Below are 9,192 nucleotides of genomic sequence, written 5' to 3'. Positions count from 1 at the left end.
TAGAGGTTTTAAACATTGTATGCAGGACATATTCACTTCGTTGCTGATAATAAGAAACAATGTAGCAGAGTGTGGAAATATATTCAAAACACTTGCAGCCGTATATACGAAGAGCTGTGCCTTTTGAAATACTGCGCTGAAAATCCAGATAGATAAGTAGTATGACCGGCTCACATAAATTTCAGGTAGTAAGTATAGGGTTGACTGTCAGTCGGCTACACGCCAAGCATACATTACCACCTTATCGGTGTAGTCTCTGTGGCGGTTACGTTGCTTGCAGAGCTGTCCTGGCTTGCACTTCCAGAGCCGATCTGAAGAGCCAAAGATCCCAGTCACTCCTCGTTCCACGTATCTGATTTCCAGATTGTTAAATGTGCTCAAATGATGGCATTTCTCTCCTCCACATGGCCAATGCGCGTTTCACCTTGAGCGGCTTGGTCAGGGCTTAATGTTGTCATATTTGCTCGCCTCTTATAGCCCTTCTTGTGGTGAAAATTTACAAAAAAGGGTTAAATTTACAATTAACCCTACTGTTGCTGTTTTTTCATATAGTGCTACACAATGGTGCCATTCATTTTTGTACATATATACATACATTTAAATCATATTCCTCACATTTTAACATTTTATTTATTTGTTAACATGTATTTTTATCATTGTTTTCTGGTTCACAACTCGAGTGGTTCTATCATGCCTATTATTAGTTTTATAGTTTCTTAAGGTTATTCCTAACAATTAAAGAATTAAATTATTAAACATTTGCAAATATCACAAAAAAACTCCAAATTTACTATCATCATTTAAACCATTAGGCCAAAGTGTGTTTAATTCATACATCCACCTTAATTCCTTTTGAAGCAGTTTTTTATCAATTTCTCCTCCCCGGATCCCCAGGGAAACGTGTTCAATTCCAAACATCTTTAGATTTTTTAATTCTCCACCATGCACGTTTCTAAAATGTCTTGCCACCGAGCTTTTTTGTACATTACAATTAATATCACTGATATGTTCCAGGATACGTCTACCCAAAGGCCTAAATGTTTTCCCAACATATCGCATAGGACAATTACATTCTATGACGTACACCACAGCAGTGGTTTGGCAGTTTATAAAGTTATTTATCTTATAGATTTTTTTATTTTTTAAATGGGTAAAATCCCTACATTTTTTTACATATTTGCAGCATTTACAATGCCCGCATTTGTGCATCCCTTTTTCCGGTTCTAGTAGCCATGTTAAGGCTTTTCCATGACTACTGTTAACAAAATGACTACTAGTTAGCTTGTCCTTTAAAGATGGCGCTCTTCTTGCGGTCATTCTAGGAAAAGGACTTAAAAAGCTTTTTAACTCAGGATCAGCTAGTAAAATATCCCAATTTCTTTTTAACACCTGCTGGATATCATACCATTGACTGTTATACTCTGTTATAAATCTCATCTCTGAACTTGTTTGTTTTTGTTTATTTTTGAAAATTAATTCTGTTCGATTTGATGTTTTGGCCTTTTGATACCCTCTACTTATTGTCTGCTTGCTATAACCCCTATTTGTCAGTCTCTGCGTTAGTTCTTCAGCTTGCTGATCAAAATCAAAATCTTGAGTACAATTTCGCCGTACTCGCAGAAACTGACCAATAGGGATTCCTCTTATCAATGATTGGGGATGGTGGCTTTCGGCTCTCAGTAAAGTGTTTGTAGCTGTTTCTTTTCTACATGTTCGAGTACTTAGTACTCCATTGTTTTTAAAAATCATCAAATCCAAAAAAGCTATTTCTTGCCTATGATAATTTAATGTTAATTTAATATTTTTGTCATTATTATTTAGCTTTTCCACTAATTGAAGTAGCTGTTGCTGCTCACCTTCCCATAATATCAAAATATCATCCACGTAACGCAACCAGAGGAGCACGTGCGGTCCTGCCCATTCGTCATACTACTTATCTATCTGGATTTTCAGCGCAGTATTTCAAAAGGCACAGCTCTTCGTATATACGGCTGCAAGTGTTTTGAATATATTTCCACACTCTGCTACATTGTTTCTTATTATCAGCAACGAAGTGAATATGTCCTGCATACAATGTTTAAAACCTCTAACAAGCGCTTCATTGTGACTTTTACTTAAGCAGGTTAATACCATGGACATAAGTCAATTTGACAAACAAGGAATGCTGATCCAAATGATGCGTTTTTAAACGTCTCCTCCAAGCCTCATTATCTGCATAATCAAAGATTAGCAGCTAAATTATTCTTTTAAAAATATGGTGCAAACCTTATATGGTGCTATACATACATGAATTGTGGTATAATTAATTGTATTTATTAAATTGATATTTGTATAGCATTTTTCACTGTTTTTGTACTTGGAATTAAAAAACCTCAAAAAATCAAATCAACAATTTTTGGGTTCTCTGAGGATTTATTAATTTTGATTAATATATTACATGAAGCAATCTACAGTGTGCGGAAAATAAGATCTTTAAAAACTTTTTGTTGTTGCAACTAATTATATCTATCTTACGCACCGCCGTACATGGCTTTGTAAGCTTCTATAATTCTAAATAGTAGTGTGCGCTGCCGACATATATACAACTATCTTCTCCCATTGACTTCTACATAAACTCGGCAGGTCTGAGTTGGAGTACTTTTTTATTCTGACTTTTAACACCCTCTGAGTTTAATAAATTCCAAAAAATTCGTTTTTTTCCACTAAAAATGCAGGTTTTCATAGTAAAACATTTTTAGTTTTTCTAGTATTTGGCATTCAGACATTAATATATAACCCCTTAGATTTTCTGCAGTTATTTAACATTTCAATAATTTCATAATTGTAGCACACCTGTGGTTGGGTGTAAAGGAAATACCTTGTGGTTAAGGGGGCAAGCGGGTACGCCCGCAGTGGTCCCGGCGGGGATGCCCACCTCATACGAGGATGGGGCGTGGCAGGTGCCCCCACTTGCTCCCCTAGATCACCAGGCATTTCCTTGACAGTGGGTCTGAGAAAAGTGCAAGTAGTGTGACTCGATGACAGTGTACCCTGAATACCCTTAGGCTGTGGGCAACTCCCAATAGTGTATAGTGGCCCCTTTAAGCACCTTACCCTCAAGTGGATCCTGGGTGTCTCCTGGTGCACAGGTCAACCAGTTTGGGAATAACAGCAGTCCAGGGGTTGCTTCAAACAGATCAACTTCTTTATTGAACAGGCAAGTTGTGGAACTGTTCACAGCAATTGTTCAATATAGTATAGTAATATCTTCCAGTACATTAACATGAATCAATGGAAAACCTTCACACTTTAAGATATTGCAAATAAATGCTTCTCGGGTGTAATGCAACCTGTCTTGGTGATTTTCCCCAGCACTAGGGATCTCACAAGGTATCTTGGTCCATGGCAGTTTCTCTGCTCCTGAGCTCACCCACTTGTGTCCCTGTCTTGTGGCTTGATCCCCACAAGGGTGCTAACTGCAACTACTCTCATCGTTGGAGAAAGCTGCTCACTAAATACCTGCCTCTAACTTTCACTCCTAGGGGGAAATTCACTAACGGGCTAAAAATTTGCCAGCGACTGCTTCAGGGGCAACTTCGCCCAGAAAATGCTAATTCACTTAGTTGCGAAGTTTTGTCGCTGGCGCCGAACACTTGCGAAGTTGCGCTAGCCCACAGTATAGTTTAGGTGCCATATGTTATCAAATGTAGGGGGGAAGGAGGGTACCCAAAAAAAAAATTACGATCTTTTTCAGCCTATCACCCTGTAAAAAGGAAAAGACGCCAGTGTTTTTTGGGACTTAGAAAAAATGTAAACTGTTTTTGGACCAAGTCCTATCTACTCTATTTTATTTCACCTAGTCTGAGATGGCGAAGGCAAGTCTGGCAATAGAGGTAAAGTTCCGTAAAAACAAAAACATAGTAAATTTGCTTAGTAATGCTCTTTCGCCAGAGCAAAAATACGCCTGGCGTTTGAGTGCGAAGTTGCATTAGAGTCTATATCCTTCGCTAGCGTAATCACACCAGCGCCTGTTAGTAAATTGACAAAGTGCTGAAATGACGCCACAATGACGAATTTTCGCCAGCGTTAGCCACTTCGCCCTTTAGTAAATTTGCCTCTAGAGCGACTATTACACAAACTTCTGCTGTGACTGCTCAGACCCATTCCTGTACCCACCTCCCCACAAGGTGGGATCTAGGAAGAGAGCCCTGAGCAGGTGTGTTCTCACTTTTAAACACTGCCATCTACTTGGCAAAACCATAAACTACAATGGACCCAGGAAAAGCTGCCTGGGTGAATCAGAGGACCACTTAGGGTAAAACATATACCTAAGGGTATCTACATAATTATAATAATAGTAATAAAAATAATACAAAAAGCCCTGGGTACACATTAAGCTAGATAAGAGACAACTGCAGGGAAATTAACATAATGTAGTAAACTTTTATATGCTCTGCACCCTGCTGTGGATTGGGTTTTTAAGGTTCAGAATGCAACCATGGGCGACGTCATAAGTATATGGTTCCCAAGTGCCTTGCATCCCCGGCTTACCTGCATTGCTAAAAAATTAAATATTGTAAAGACACAGCTCTGTCTATTCACTGTTCAATGTAACTAGAAAGTATGTATCCCGCTTGTTTGAGTGTGAGCACAAAGCCTCATGCAAGATGGAGAGATGAACCATAGTATATAAAATGGTAGTGTTTTAATATGAGATTATCCAGTGGCTATTGCTGTGTACAGGTATGGGACCTGTTATCCAGAATGTTTGGGACCTGGAGCTTTCCAAATAAGGGATCTTTCTGTTATTTGGACCAACATACCACCACCAGTCTACTAAAATGATTTAACATTGAATAAACTTAATAGGATTATTTTGCCATCAATATGGATTCATGTCGTTTAGTTCCCATCAAGTACAATGGGCTATTCTCTTTTTACAGAAAAAAATACATACTTTTCCAAAAATGGCAATTATGTGCTTAATGGTATGGTATGTGGCCTTACCCAATTCAGGGTATTAGAAAAATATATTTTTAAAAAAGGACTTAATTTATATTAAACTATTTTTATTTATGGGCTTTTTACGTGACATATAATTGTAAAGACCTTCATTATTACCCTTTAAATGAGGCACCTATGGTTGACTGTCTCAAAAAACAACTCCTTATAAAATCTGTAAAATGGTATTGCTTGTTTTTAAAACTCCATATAAAATCTGTAAAATGGTATTGCTTGTTTTTATAAACTATTTTTATTTATGGGCTTTTTACGTGACATATAATTGTAAAGACCTTCATTATTACCCTTTAAATGAGGCACCTATGGTTGACTGTCTCAAAAAACAACTCCTTATAAAATCTGTAAAATGGTATTGCTTGTTTTTAAAACTCCATATAAAATCTGTAAAATGGTATTGCTTGTTTTTATAAACTATTTTTATTTATGGGCTTTTTACGTGACATATAATTGTAAAGACCTTCATTATTACCCTTTAAATGAGGCACCTATGGTTGACTGTCTCAAAAAACAACTCCTTATAAAATCTGTAAAATGGTATTGCTTGTTTTTAAAACTCCATATAAAATCTGTAAAATGGTATTGCTTGTTTTTATAAACTATTTTTATTTATGGGCTTTTTACGTGACATATAATTGTAAAGACCTTCATTATTACCCTTTAAATGAGGCACCTATGGTTGACTGTCTCAAAAAACAACTCCTTATAAAATCTGTAAAATGGTATTGCTTGTTTTTAGAAGGTAGGTGAAGCAAAAACACTTAGCACTTCTGGCTTCCCGCTCTACCTCACCAGTAACAGCTTTCTCACTGTCACTTATAAAGTGTGAGGGAAAGTCAGTTATGTCATTTGTGAAAAAATAAATAAAGCCAAAATGCATGCAGTGTAACAGTATGATATCAGAAGTACTATATATATTTTATATTTCAGGGCATGTACCTAACCTTAAAGTGGACCTGCCATGTACACATAAAAAGCTGCATAATGAAAGTCTTTAAACATGAAACACAATTTTTTTTTTTCATTAAAACATCCATACCTGTTATAAAGGTGTTTAAATATCTGAGCTGTCAATCAAATATTATCTGCCCCACCTCTATGTCTTAGTAGGCCATATTATTAGACTACTACTCAAGATGTCAGGCCCCATTACATAGGGTTTAAGTAGGCCAGGCCCCATTAACTATATGTGCACACCCAATCACCAGTCTTTAGAAACCCTTTCATTTACTCATCTAAATAACAGAAATAATGCTTTTAGCACTAAGATCTACATGTTCTAAAATGTGATACATTCTGCATTGTACAGTAAGAAAACTATGAGCACATAATGGTATTTTACTGTAGTACAACATTAAGAAAACTCATGCAGTCAAAATATTATATTATAAATATAGCGAGTTTATTAAAATAAATAAAACTTTCTAGTAGACACATATACAAAGTCAGGTTTACAGGTGCATGATAAAGTTATTGTTGTGTTTGTATGTGCCTTGGTTTCTAAGCATTCTTCAGGCAGCCATAATTCTAATGGATTGCACATACTGAATTTTTATTATACCTACATTTTTAAAGGAGCGGTAATGTTCTAAATAAACTACTTTTCATTTTTCCTTTTATTGAACAAATTGTGGGTTGTGTATTTATAAAACTAAATAGACACTGGGCTTCTGTATAAACAGTGACAGAATAAAAATGACATTTAAGAGAAGTTAATATATATTTAGACACAAGTAAGAATTGATGTATATGGATCCAATTAGATCCAAATTACTGTATGGCATTGAAGGCAGTCATCATACATACTCTGAGTTTTCTCGGGAACCAGTTTATTATTATTATTATAATTATTATTATGAAAGTAATTGCCTGGAGGACCTGAAAGACTTGAGAAACAGTTTGGGAGATATGTATCCTCCTGATGAGGTTAAAGGTTGGGTGCTTACTACTGGCCATTGAACTCCAAGGTAACGTCTAATCCCCTTATATTTTACAACATACTGTAAATAATAAATAATTTATTCAATTACACACGTTTAAGTGAGTCAGAAATTACATTACTAAGCACCAATCATAACTGATGATATAACTGAGCACCATTTATAAGGACATGAGTTACAGGATATTTATGGCTCTTGTGTAATATATATATATATATATATATCTATATCTATATCTATATCTATATATATATATATATATATATATATATATATATAGATATATATATATATATATATATATATATATATATATATATATTCATTCAGAAACTAGAAAGAATAAAGGTTCAGTGCAACTGCTGCAGTGTGCAATTTTGGGCCCAACCACATTCCAGAATGATAATAACTGCAAGACGTTGAAACACCTGATGCGATTGTGTTTCAAGTGTTAAACTGTGTGCAATTGCGTGCTCACTTCACACTAAAATATGCAAGGAGCATCTGTAGATGCAAGTACTCTTAATGAATGTTGCATATATATATATATATATATATATATATATATATATATATATATATATATATATATATATATATATATATATATATATATATATATATATATATATACTGCATGGCCACATTACTAATCCTGCATTCTCTATTTTTTACCAACAATCATCCATCCAGGACATACATATATTAACCTCTTATATGGCCTCAATGATGCTTTTTAGCCTGCTGGAATTGCCCCTGTGATATTAGTCAATTAACCTGCAGAAACATGTCCCAGGAATAGCAGCTCCCTCAGTTTAAAGGATGACCAAAGCAGAAAAGGAATATGACTAGAAATGCTTCATTTGATGTACTTATCTTAGTGTACCTGTATCTATCCCAGTAATGATTCATGCCCTCAATGTTGTCCACAGGAGCTCTCCATCATGGATCGTGATAGGTTAGTGTTTAAGTGTCAGTGACACTAGTCATGCTCAGAGAAGCTATGCTTAGGGGTCATTGAAAATGATCAAGCAGAAAACAAGGTTTGTCTGTCATAGATGCTAATGCTTCAGGGTTGATAATTAATCTTGCAGTGGTTTTTGAGCTGCCTTGTAATATGAATCTGAACAACACATAAGCATCTGCTGTGAATCAGTAGAAAAGAAAATGCAGAACTACTTTAAGCATGTTCAGAGGCACATATCTTCACCACTAATAAAGAACCCAAAAACATAACCTGTATCATTTCTAGGTTACTTCTTGGTTCTCTTTTAACTTGCCTTTGAAAATAGCCATTTTTATCTGGCATCTCCCACTTGCATGAATAAGTGCAAATATAGATAGTGTAGCTATCCAAGTACATCTAGCCCATAGACAGTAAAATAAATCACACAAAACATTCAGACAGGAAGGCATATACACTGAAATAAATGAAGTTCTCTGTTAGCATTTAAAAAAAAAGTCAATACTGTCTGAACACTGCAATACATTAACTGTCCAACAAATATTTTGATTAGACAAAGGGAGAATGAAAATAGATAAAAAGAATAAAAAGAAAAGGTTTACCTAAATACAGTATGTACTTTAATTTAAATTACATAAATATGTATGTTGCAAACTTGTTATATCAAAGAAGATTGTTATAACTGGCATGTGAGTAGGACATCCCACCCAATTTAGTTGGGTTTTAATGTCTGTTAGGAAGTGTCTAGCTGTAGTTGGGTGTGGCAGGGCAGATGGGCCATGACTTAAATTGTTGATTTTTTTATATTAAAATTGTTGGGAGGCAAGTAGAGAGTAGAAGCATATATAGCAAGGTAATTACAATACGAACAAATTACAAGCTAAATTATGTAGATCATTACCATCTACAACAGGCTTGCAAACAGCACTGATTTAAATATGTTATTAAAAACTGTACAAATACTATTTTATGCATATATTTAATCCCTGATAAAGTGTTCTGTATAGCCCCCTCAATAGCAGTGTGATAAGGTGGAAACAGCTTGAGGCTGCCCTGATATCTAGACTTAATACTTTGTGTTTATTGCGTATTTCCTGAAGCTTATTTAAGGTGCATTGATGACAGTATAAAAGAAAGAGAATACTGAGAATAGTCTTGACTTGGATGTAAAAGGTGTCTGTAGAGAGAATAACCATATTTTATCCCACACAGTCTTCAATGCAAGGAGCTGAGTTGCGCTGAACAGAGAGGTTATGCTTCAGAAGGCTGCAGTTCCTTGCTTGGATTATG

The sequence above is a fragment of the Xenopus laevis genome, chromosome 1S (assembly GCF_017654675.1).
Source record: "Xenopus laevis strain J_2021 chromosome 1S, Xenopus_laevis_v10.1, whole genome shotgun sequence".
NCBI classification, from domain to species: Eukaryota; Metazoa; Chordata; class Amphibia; order Anura; family Pipidae; genus Xenopus; species Xenopus laevis.
Note: the sequence above shows the minus strand (reverse complement) of the source record.